Below are 11514 nucleotides of genomic sequence, written 5' to 3' on the forward strand. Positions count from 1 at the left end.
CAGTTGTTCCTGCTTGGCCAAAGGTACCATGAAACCACTTTACGTTTTAACTTGAACCCGAAGAAATGAATTGCAAATTCCCTTCTGGATGACGTAATATGATCTTCTTCAGAAATAAGGACACCTTATCCGCTCTTCCGCCATTTTGTGATTCCGTCGCCATTTCCAAATTTACCTCTACAGCCACCTTCTACATTTATATTATTATATTTTTATCTATTAATTTGTCATTATTATTTTTTCGCATCCGACCTAGTTATGGACCAAAAGGTCTCCTGTCGGCATCCTCCGCCTTTGTAATCCTTTGTACATTTTTTGTAAATACGTAACTGCTATGTCGCTGTACTTCGATGTCTTTCTTATAATTTCGTCCACCAAATTCGCTCGTGTTTTCGTCTTCTGATATCTCTAAGAGTATTCTAAATAACACTAAAAGAACAAAACTCTCTCATATATCTATTCTACTTAATATCAGATACATTTATGAAACTCATAAAAACTCCTTTTTACTCCCCCTGTAGATTAAGTCACTTTTGACCACCACTTCTTATCTGGAGCAATTGCCTTCACTGGGTTGGAAAATGTGTTAACGAGCTCACTAATTACTCCCTTGAAATCAGACGAGCTGTTAAATCATTACGTCACCTTTCATCAGAGGGAAGATATAGTGTTTCTATATTAGATCGTGGATGATCCTAAACTATCAAAAAGAAGTTTACTTTAATATTAAACATGTATTGATCAGTTTCAGTTATATGTTCATTGATTTATTTATTTGTCTATGTATCTATAACCTAGACATTTTTTATTTATGTAGTTATTTCTATTTATTCACTTATTGATTAATATTCTATTGGCTATTCATCTTCAACAATTTCATTCATATCTGTATTTCAACTACATCTGTAATTGTATGTTTCATCTTTAGTAATTAATGTATGTTTTCTCTTTACTAAAATATGACAAACGGGCTCGTTTTAATCATATTTTGCAAGAGGCAGGTTTGGGTTCTATTCTGGTTGCTAGCGGTGACTTCTACTTCTTCTAATACATAGGGCAAAGGTGACAGTTAATTTTCTTGCTTGTATTAAAACATAAGCCATTTTATTTTTTTATCCTTAGAAAACACTAAAAGGGATTTATAATTAAGGTTGATATAATTATAATAATATATATATATTATACATATGTATATATGCAAAGTAGACCACTTGGAAAAAGAAACTAACGAAGCAGGGTGCTTTCGTATATTACATCTTCAGTGCAAAAATCAGTGCACTGAAGATGTAATATACGAAAGCTCTCAGCTTCGTTAGTTTCTTTTTCCAAGTGGTCTACTTTGCATAAATGAACACATGTACCCGTGTTCTTATCAGCATATGTATATATATATATATATATATATATATATATATATATATATATATATATATATGTATATACAAATATATATATATATATATATATATATATATATATATATATATATACATAAATCTATGTATGTATGTGTATGTAACAATGTATGCATGTACAGTATGTATATATGTAAGTGTGCGTTCTTTAATGGCTATATAGCGGCCACAGGGTTAAAACAAGTCAGAAGTGACCACTGGCAAATACATATCTAGACCTGTTAGTTATACCATATCTATATTTGTATAGCAACTCACTAAAAAGAATGACAATTTTTCCATAATCAGTTTAGAGACCAAAACCTCTTTATTTCCTTAATGACGGCGTCATTCTTTTCACATTAAGCCTCGCGAGGAATGCGAGATCCATTCAAGATTAACGAGATGGAAATTCCCAAGTGTCATAATTACCGCCAACATCCTCCTTAACACGCGTCCCATAATCATGGAATGAGATGCAAGATAACACTGGGGCTTGTGTTTTCGTGTGTGTGTGTGTATGTGTGTGTCTGTGTGATGTGCGTCTGTGCCAATGTGTTTGCGTGTGTGTGCGTGTATATGTATGTGTATATATGTGTGTGTGCGCGCGCGCTATATATATATATATATAAATATATATATATATATATATATATATATATATATATATATATATATATACATACATACATATACACACATACATACATAAATACATAAACACATAAATACATAAATACATACATTATTCATGGAATGTTCACATGGTCATCAAGTTGACAAACATTCATTATTGAAATACGGCAAATATGAGGTGGTACTTTTAGTAATTTTCAATATTTAAGTAATGGCCTGCAATTTCAGTTGAATACCATAATTATTCAGGTTGTTGGAATACAATATGAAAGCAATTTGTGACTAATTACGGCAATAAATACTTCATGAATGACAGGGAGTCAAATCACGTGCGAGCCTATGATGGTGCATCTAAATTAATACCTTAATGGTGAACAGTTTTGACTGGGATCAAAGTCGAGAGTCACGGGAGGGTGTGTGTGGGTGTGGGTGGTAGAAGTGGTGGTGGTGGAAGTGGAGGTGGTGGAGGTGGTAGTGGTGGAGGTGGTGGTGGTAGTGATAGACTTAGTGGTGGTGGTGGAGGTGGTGGTGGAGGTGGTGGTGGAGATGGTGGTGGTAGTGATAGACTTAGTGGTGGTGGTGGTGGTGGTGGAGGTGGTGGTGGAGGTGGTGGTGGTGGTGGTGGTGGTGGTGGAGGTGGTGGTGGAGGTGGTGGTGGAGGTGATGGTGGAGGTGGTGGTGGTAGTGATAGATTTAGTGGTGGTGGTGGTGGTAGTGATAGACTTAGTGGTGGTGGTGTTGGAGGTGGTGGTGGTACTGATAAACTTAGTGGTAGTGTTGGTGATAGACTTAGTAGTGGTGGTGGTGGAGGTGGTGGTGATAATGACAGGCTTAGTGGTGGTGATGACAATGTCGGCGTCAGTGTTGTAGTGTTACAAGTAATTGAAACGAGGTCAGTTGTAACTGTGGTGGTGTTGATTATGGTGATGCTGCAGGTGATGGCAACGATATTGGTGTTGTTGGTGGTTGTGTTGATGCTGTTGTTGTTGTTATTGTTATTGATTGTGGTGCTAGTGGAGACGATGATAGTGATACTGGTAGCTAAGATGATTGTAGTTGTAATAGATGTGATGTTGATAATTTCGGTGATACAAATAATACCAATGAGATTACAGGTGGTTATAGTAAAATCAACGGTGTTCATGGTGGTGGTGATAGTATTGGTGATGGTGATAGTGGCGGTGTTTGATTGGTGGTAGCGGTGGTAGTTCAGTGGTGATAACGAAGGTGGTAGAAGATTTATCTGTAGGTGTGTTGGCAGTAGCAAACGATAACACATTATGACAACAACCGATGATACCTTACAGTATCCCCCCTCCTCCTCTTCCTCCTCCTCCTCCTCCTCTTCCTTCTCCTCCTCCTCCTCTTCCTTCTTCTTCTGCTTCTCCTCCTCCTCCTCCTCCAACTTCCCATTTTCCCTCGAGTTGGATATCATAATGATTCAGTTGAATACCATAATTCAAAATCACTCAGCACACAATCCGCCAAAATCGTCACTGTAGGAAAGGAATTATCGAGTTAATATCTTTTTTTATTTATTCCATTTTCATAGAAGAATTTTGTTCATCTCTGATGGTATCTTCTGCCCGTTATCCCACTTCGCTACAATGGTACCTTTGCGTAAATCATGATGGCTGATACCAGTTTTATACAGCGGAGGGCTGGGCTCTCATGACGAAAGGATTAAGTTTGTCTCCATTAACCCCTCATTAAGATGATGCACGTTTATGTATTTTATTCTGTCTAGCACCAGGTGATTTAGATGCCAATCGAAACCATTAAATGAAATTATTATTATTATTATCATTATTAATATTATTACTATTAATATTATTACTATTATTATTATTATTATTATTATTATTATTATTATCGTCATTACTATTATTATTATGAATTATTATTATTATTTTTTATTTATTTATCTATTTATTTATTATTATTACTATTTTTTTTTCTTTTTTTTGCAAGACGGTTTTTGTCAACTACCATGACACCCTTTCAAGGTTTTGTTCACACGGAGACCAAACAATTCTATTCAGCTGCGTGAGGCACGACGTACTGAAGGGTTAAAGGGATGATAAAGGGACGGCGTATTACTTAGAAGCTTACCTGTTTCTAGCACGATCTAACTTGTCAAACTTTGGCTATCCTAATCGACATTTTTAATACTTTCTGTAATTTTTATTATTTTCCCCCGTCCACATGCCAGCATTAGCATTCTTCGTGTACAAATTGCGAGTGAATTTATCTTTCATTTTATCTGTACGTTTCGTTTTTGGTTTGTTCGGCTTAAATAAACCTATTACCTAAAGTGATTAAACAAATGTATTCCTGGCGCTAACGAGTATTCTGAAACAAAAAACATATGACTGCTTTTATAATAAAAAGAAATCTGCAATTGCACAAATTAAATTCAACAAGAGATGCTACTGTAACAACAATGACCTTCTCTCTCGTTGATTTTCTACAGAATCCCTTCATACAGCCTTGTCCCTTAGCCCATTGCTTAAACCCTTTATTTTAGCCCTTCACAACGGATTACAAAGGCGGAGCATGCCGACAGGAGACCTTTTGGTCCATATCTAGGTCGGATGCGAAAAAATCATAATAATAATAAATTAATAAATAAAAACTATAATAATGTAAATAACAAATAAAATACATAAATAAATGCATAGGTATAGTTAAATGATAAACAAACAGGTAAATAGTTAATAAAAATAAATTGACATATAACTAATGATAAATGAAAATAAAAACAGGCTACTTTATTCAGATGTATGCGACCTTATCGCTACTTCACTCACTTATCAACAACAACAAGAGTCACATATGATCTTCGGAGCTACAAACCAGTAACAGATCTTTTGATCCACATAATATCACTAGATGCACGGCTCTCAAAAGCAAACGCGCAATTAAGTAAAGAGTATTGAAACCTGAAACACTAACCAATGGTGAGGAGACGAGAAGCTTACATTTGCAAATGTTCAACTTTGATAGCGCAATTGGGAGTAATTAGTATTCTCTAGGGATTCGAACTCTGTCCTCCATAATTACGAGACGACACTGAAACGCAGAGCATCGCAGCGGTACGCAGTACTGACCCAGAAAGACGAGGCACTGAAATACTCAACCATTTCTGAGAAATTTTCGAAATTTGAAGAAGAATCCGAAGGCAGAAGACTCTTCCCCTGGAACCACAAAGAGCGGTTTCTTCAAGAACTCGAGACGCAAAGCAGAAGCTCCCTTCTGGGAGAGCCCTTGGAGACTAAATTCTTTGAACGAGGCCTTCACTAACGTCTTTGGAGCAACACCTCTAAGAAGTCATGACCGTACTCTAAATACTCTGAACCCGTCAGAGAACGCCACTTTTAATGTGTTCTGCTGAACAACAAAGGATTCTAGTAAATTTTGAGACAACCTTTAAGGATTAAGGAACAACCCCGATTAACCCATCTCGGTCCAGAATTAATATGAAAATAGTCCTCTGGTTAATTCCAAATAGATTCATGTAGCCTAACGATGACCTCTGAGCATTTATGGATATAGAACACCCCGTGAACTTAAAAAAAAAAAAAAAAAAAAAAAAAAAAAAAATCTGGTAGCATAAGAAATACTCAACGAGTCTTTCATAAATCTTCGCGCGTTAAACTCCTCTCTTACGATGACGAAATTTAAAGGTTTTGTTCTCACTTTAGTCGCTTTCGTTCAACGCCTTGTACCGAAGGAGATAACGAGGTGCGATCCATTCTTGATGTCCGATACATTATGGAAGCTGTTGCCTTATTCATAGGCCGATCGAACATTTACGTAAAGGATCAGTCGAGTGATTCAATCACATGAACATGTGTGAATATTGTTTATGATTTGAACATGTGAGGTCGAGATCGAGTTTAGTTTAATGGCCCATTACAGGACCACCTTACCCACTACAACCCGTATACTTAAACACAGAGTCTTATTCTTGCATAGTAAGGTCGGTAGAACCATGTACACATTCATTACATTTCCGTCTATGATGCTGGTACAGTGGTAATAGACGGGCGTCCTACGCTCGGAGGCCCAGGATCGACCCTCCGTGAAGACTAAATTTGACAATTTTGTTTCTGAATTATGTGGTACAACAAATAAGACAATCATTAGCGTTAAGAATCTGTCACCACCATCATTCCCACGACGTCCTTCGGAAATTCTAATCAGCAGAACAACACCACAGCAAATGGATTATCCTCAGAAGGTCCATTGAATTACTTTAGAGCAAGATTCTCACACTTTTCCATCTAACGAAACCTTTTCACATTTGCTGGTACTCGGCGGAACCCCCAACGAAAAATATTTTGACAGACTTAAAAAGATTTAAGACTAACCGTCACCAACAAACACAGTATATAGTCGTACATTCGTAGTCTCTCTCCCTCTCTCTCTCTCCTCAAATGCAAAAAGATTTCGTCACTTTTATATTTCATTTTATTCATTCCTGTTCAAATAAATAAATAATTATAATTTTTTGCCACGGAACCCTTGAAAGGTCTTCACGTAACCCAGTTTGAGAACCATTGCTTTAGAGATTTAAGTTCGGGCAAATGATTCTAAATTTCATCTAGATTACAGATGAAGATGTATATATACCACAAAGAGAATTATGTAAAAAATCCGCGTTTGTAAGTAAACGAGTAGACCCGTGTAGATGAAGTAGATTGAGATGAAACTAAAGACATCTGGAGGCCTTGTCAGCGAAGAAGCCGATCGGAAATTTCCCTTGACAATGAGACTATTGACCCACTGTCGGAGAATGAGATAAGATGGACAGAAAATCTGTATATTTCGACCACTATCAGTGGTCCTCTTCAGCAGAATGATACATAGTGTGGAGTGTGAGAATATATATATATATAGCTAAGAGGGGTACATTTGGGGACAAGGAAAAGGGGGTGGGTGGGCTCAGGTTATATGTCCTTGAAGGATGATTGATGGTGAGGTAAAGTCCGGTCAACTTTGAGATGGATTTCTTAGCAGCCATCTCTGATTTGAGTCGAGACACTGTAAGAAACTACCTTTAGGAACGGAGGGTCTTCCTTGATGGTATAAGGGACTTCTTCAAGGGGGTTTTGGAATAACAACAACTGAATTTCAGCTGAGGGGATTCGCTCAAGGTAATCTATACTCAGTATAAAATGAATTATGCTGTAACAATACTGTAAAACCTTTAAACAACCCTTTCCCAGCCGAGTGGTTATCTTCTTTTTATGCTGGCGGTAAAAGGTAATCTTATCACATCAATCCTTATGGGGTAGTTTAAATCCTCGTGCGTTGACTCCCTCTTTCTATCCTCTCTTTTTTCCCTCTCCTTCTTCTACTCCCCTATCTCTCTCTCTCTCCTTACCAATCTCTCTCTTTCTCTTCTGCACTCTCTCTCTCTCTCTTTCCCTCTCTCTCTCCCTTTACCATTCTCTCTCTCTCTCTCTCTCTTTCCCCCTCTCTTTCTCTTCCCCATTCTCTCTTTCTTTCCCCCTCTCTCTCTTCCCCACTCTCTCTCTCTCTCTTTCCCTTTCTCTCTCTCTCTCTCTCTCTCTCCCTCTCTCTCTCTCTCTCTCTCTCTCTCTCTCTCTCTCTCTCTCTCTCTCTCCCTCTCTCTTCCAAACTCTCTCTATTGCTAATTATCTAGTTCCCTCTCCTCTGACCTAATTATGAAAACAACCTGATTTCGGGAGCAAGTTAGGCGGGTCTCTGGCTCAAACTACATTAAGAACGAAAAAAAAAAAATCCCGAAATCAATCAGCTGGTGGAAAACATCCGATAAGCAATTATGAGTTTACCAGCCAGATGACAAAAGCTCCGTGCATATGGACTTTGCGTCAAGTTGTAAACGAATGTGATTGTGCACGTTGTCTGATAGGAACATCTCCCCCTCAATCATACTAGATAGGTGCTGGCACTGAAGTGCGACACTGGTATACAGGCCTCGAATATTCGATATTGAAGAAAATAGCTATAAGATTGCTCCCGGGACGTTGCTCAGCACTAAGAGAGGATTAAACTCGGACCACAGAGTTTATATTTAGCGTCTTGGTTTGTATTTTCATCCAAGTTTACTTTAATATGTTACTTGTTACACGGGGCATAAGCAATGGTCAAAGGCAACGCTGGAAAATGAAAATAAGATTATGGAAACAAGAAGATGAGATTTAAGCATTTTTTTCTGACACCATTTTACATCCTGTCTGTGTGACTACGTACGTGTCTTCTCAGTCGTTATCTGTATTTCCTCTTCTTTCTCCTTTTTCCTCTTCACCACCGTCTCTTTCTTTCCTTTTTGCGCTCTATTATCTTTCTCCCAATGGTCCTTTATCCTCTGTCTCCATTTTCTCCTTCCCTCTTTCATTTAGCTAAAATGTCTCGTGGTCTGAGTTGAGATAGTACTCTTTTTCCGCATACATCATTCATCCATGTTTTTTATTCTTTTTTACTGAACCTTTGAAAGTTGTGATTTAAGTTCGACAACTAAAAAAAAATATTTCTGTCCTCAAAGTGAATGGACAAAGAAAGAAAAAAAGAAAAAAGAAAAAAAAAAAAGGGAAAATGAAACAACATACAAAATCCTCGGGAAAATAGTCTACTGGAGCAAAGTGTTCTCTTTTTAAATTTTCTTTTTAAGATTTTATCGTGACTATGGTCAAACAATTCAGGATACTTTATAGGTACTGCCAAAGGAGTAAGATAAAAGCTATCTTCTTTTTGAGAATTCGTTCTAACACTAGACAATATAATTCAGCTCAGAGAAACCTCTCTAGTCATAAGCGTCACATAGGTCGACAAAACTAGGAATGCTCTAAGTTACGAAAACAGACTTAATACTGAATAAAAGGACGAAAATTAACTTATTTTGCAACGAAATTGGAAGGTAAACGCGTTCTCTAGGACGAACAGCCGAGGGGAGGAGAGAGTTGTTAACGTTGACAATAGTATATCCAGTTCCATTAAGCTGCTGGCTACCTCCCTTGTAAGGGGGAAAAAGTCTTGGTATATGTATGTATGTATGTATTAAGCTGCTGAGGTAGATTTCCTCTTTATTATTATTATCATTTTTTTTTCATTCAGGCCATTTCAAGTTATCTTTTTTTTTTTTTCAAAACCTCCAGCTCGAGTCTCAAAGACCACCGGTGACTTACTCCGGTCTTCTGAGCATTGCCGTTGATCGCCTCCGTGCGTAAACTCCCCATATTCTATCAACCGGACAACGAAGAAGCCTCCGTTCTTCTTTGAACGTTTCTGACGCCTCGTAAGTTTGTTCTGGCTGCCGGCAAGCGATTTTATTTAGTCGAAGTGAACTCCCAGTGCAGCCAAGGGTAAAGGCACATCTAGATAAACCTCCTTCAATACGGTGTTGCAAGAGGCAGACGATTTTATTAAGCACTTGTTGGTGTATAGACGTAGATCCAAGGGGGAGTGGGGGAAGGACATATAAGCTTTCCAGGATTTTTGGCCTGGAAGAGATGACTTCTGTAATCATCCCCATGGGCAGTCATGTCCCCCGGGGAGGGGAAGGGGTGGGGTGGATGCTGACATAGGTCATTCCCCCCGTACTACCAAAATCCCCAGAGGAATACATCCTTTCCAGACTCCCCACCTCCTAGCCCCTCCTAGGGATTACCCCCCCCCCTATGGCTTGGTGGACCCCATTTGAATAAAGCCACGAACGATCGAGACCCTAAAATGAATTGTCCGGCATTGGCCGGGACATTTGTACAGATCTCGACGGCGCAATCTGGAATAGTTCTTGGAGCGCCGAGGCTTCAAGAACGTTCGTCTCGTTCAAACGTTTGGGCCTCTGGAGTTCTGCTTTTATTACAGGCTCTTTGTTAGCGTCGACTTCTCCCCTCGTCCTCTCTTTACTCTACCTCCCTGTGCTCTCTTCTTCTCTCTTTCGTTTCCTTTCTCTTAATATCGACTATATATTCTCTCTCTCATACACACGAGTATACAAACAAATAAACACACACACACAATCACATACACACCAACACACACCAACACACACACACTCACACACACACACACACACACACACACACACACACACACACACACCATTTTCTAGGTCTGAAATGAACAAGATTTTGTCTGTACTCGTTTATTGTCTCCTTGCCCGTCATTCTTCGACAAAAATCTGTTCCTCTTATTTGTTTCTCTTTCCGCTTTTTCTATTTCACTTCACATGTCTGACATTATTCAATTCACATTTAAATTTTTTCATTATATTTCGCAATTCTCCTTTCAATTTGCATTTGATTATTCTGACAGTCTATTATCAATGCAAGCAATCTTAGAAACGATTATCGTTTTATGTACAGGGTTTTTCGAGTGTGATGTACAGATGTACAGCATTTTTATTTATATATATGTACCAAAGAATCTAATTTCTCTAGTTACTCCTAAATTCCTTTTTGTTGGTTCCATACGATTTTTGAATAATTCTTTTACATTTTTGCTTTATAGAAAATAATAAATTGTTTGATTCATATCTTGTTCTTATGTTACATCTAAATATCTTTTGTTGGATCCATACTGATTTGATTTTGTTAATAAAGAATATTCAGTTAATCATTTGATAGTTTTGATTTTCTAAAAAAGAAATTCGTTTACATAATGTTCATGTCCCCGATATATATATATATATATATATATATATATATATATATATATATATATATATATATATATATATATATATATATATATATTTTAAAAAAAAATCAAACAAATGAGAGAGAAATGAGTGGGGAAGGGCAAACGAAGATGTGTTGGGAATAGAGTTTATTGCCCTAACGTTTCGACCAACTTGGTCCTCTGAAGAACCAAGTTGGTCGAAACGTTAGGGCAATAAATTCTATTCCCAACACATCTTCGTTTGCCCTTCCCCACCCATTTCTCTCTCTCATATATATATATATATATATATATATATATGTATTTATATATACATATGTTTTTTACTGCTATCATGCGGTTTTCCTAGTACAAAAAATAAAGTCATTCTTTTACAATTCCATTTTTATACAAAAAATATCTATATATTTTTCCAATTAATCGATATTCAACTTTACATTGGACCTCTTTTTCAAACAAAATGACTCGTCAAAAAATAAATAAATATATACTTTTCGTAAACTTTATAGACGCAATAAATGTGCAGCAACCAAAGGTGTATAAACATGCATAGCCATTTCACTGTTTATTACCTTCATGCGTTTGCCCTAGCTGTCGCCAACTGATTTCATTCAGTAGACGGAAACCCCCTTCTGTGGAAAGGCTTATTATCACAAGAGATTTACTTTTCTTTATGGTGTTTGGCAACAATTGATACTACACGGGTGGGGGCGGGAGGAGTGTAGCCTAAGAGCTGTCACAATGAATCTTCCAGGTCCAAGGTGACGTCATGTTGATCTAAAAAAAAAAAAAAAAAAAAAAAAAAAAAAAA

The 11514-nt window shown here is 37.3% G+C and overlaps 1 protein-coding gene across 10 annotated transcripts in view; it reads right to left on the reverse strand.

Moving 5' to 3' along the window:
• The window catches only part of Eip63E (cyclin dependent kinase Eip63E), a 1395216-nt gene that overhangs the window by 371200 nt on the left and 1012502 nt on the right, over nucleotides 1–11514 (reverse strand). The window lies entirely within an intron of this gene.

The sequence above is a fragment of the Oratosquilla oratoria genome, chromosome 5 (assembly GCF_046742065.1).
Source record: "Oratosquilla oratoria isolate Oo_2021 chromosome 5, ASM4674206v1, whole genome shotgun sequence".
NCBI lineage: Eukaryota > Metazoa > Arthropoda > Malacostraca > Stomatopoda > Squillidae > Oratosquilla > Oratosquilla oratoria.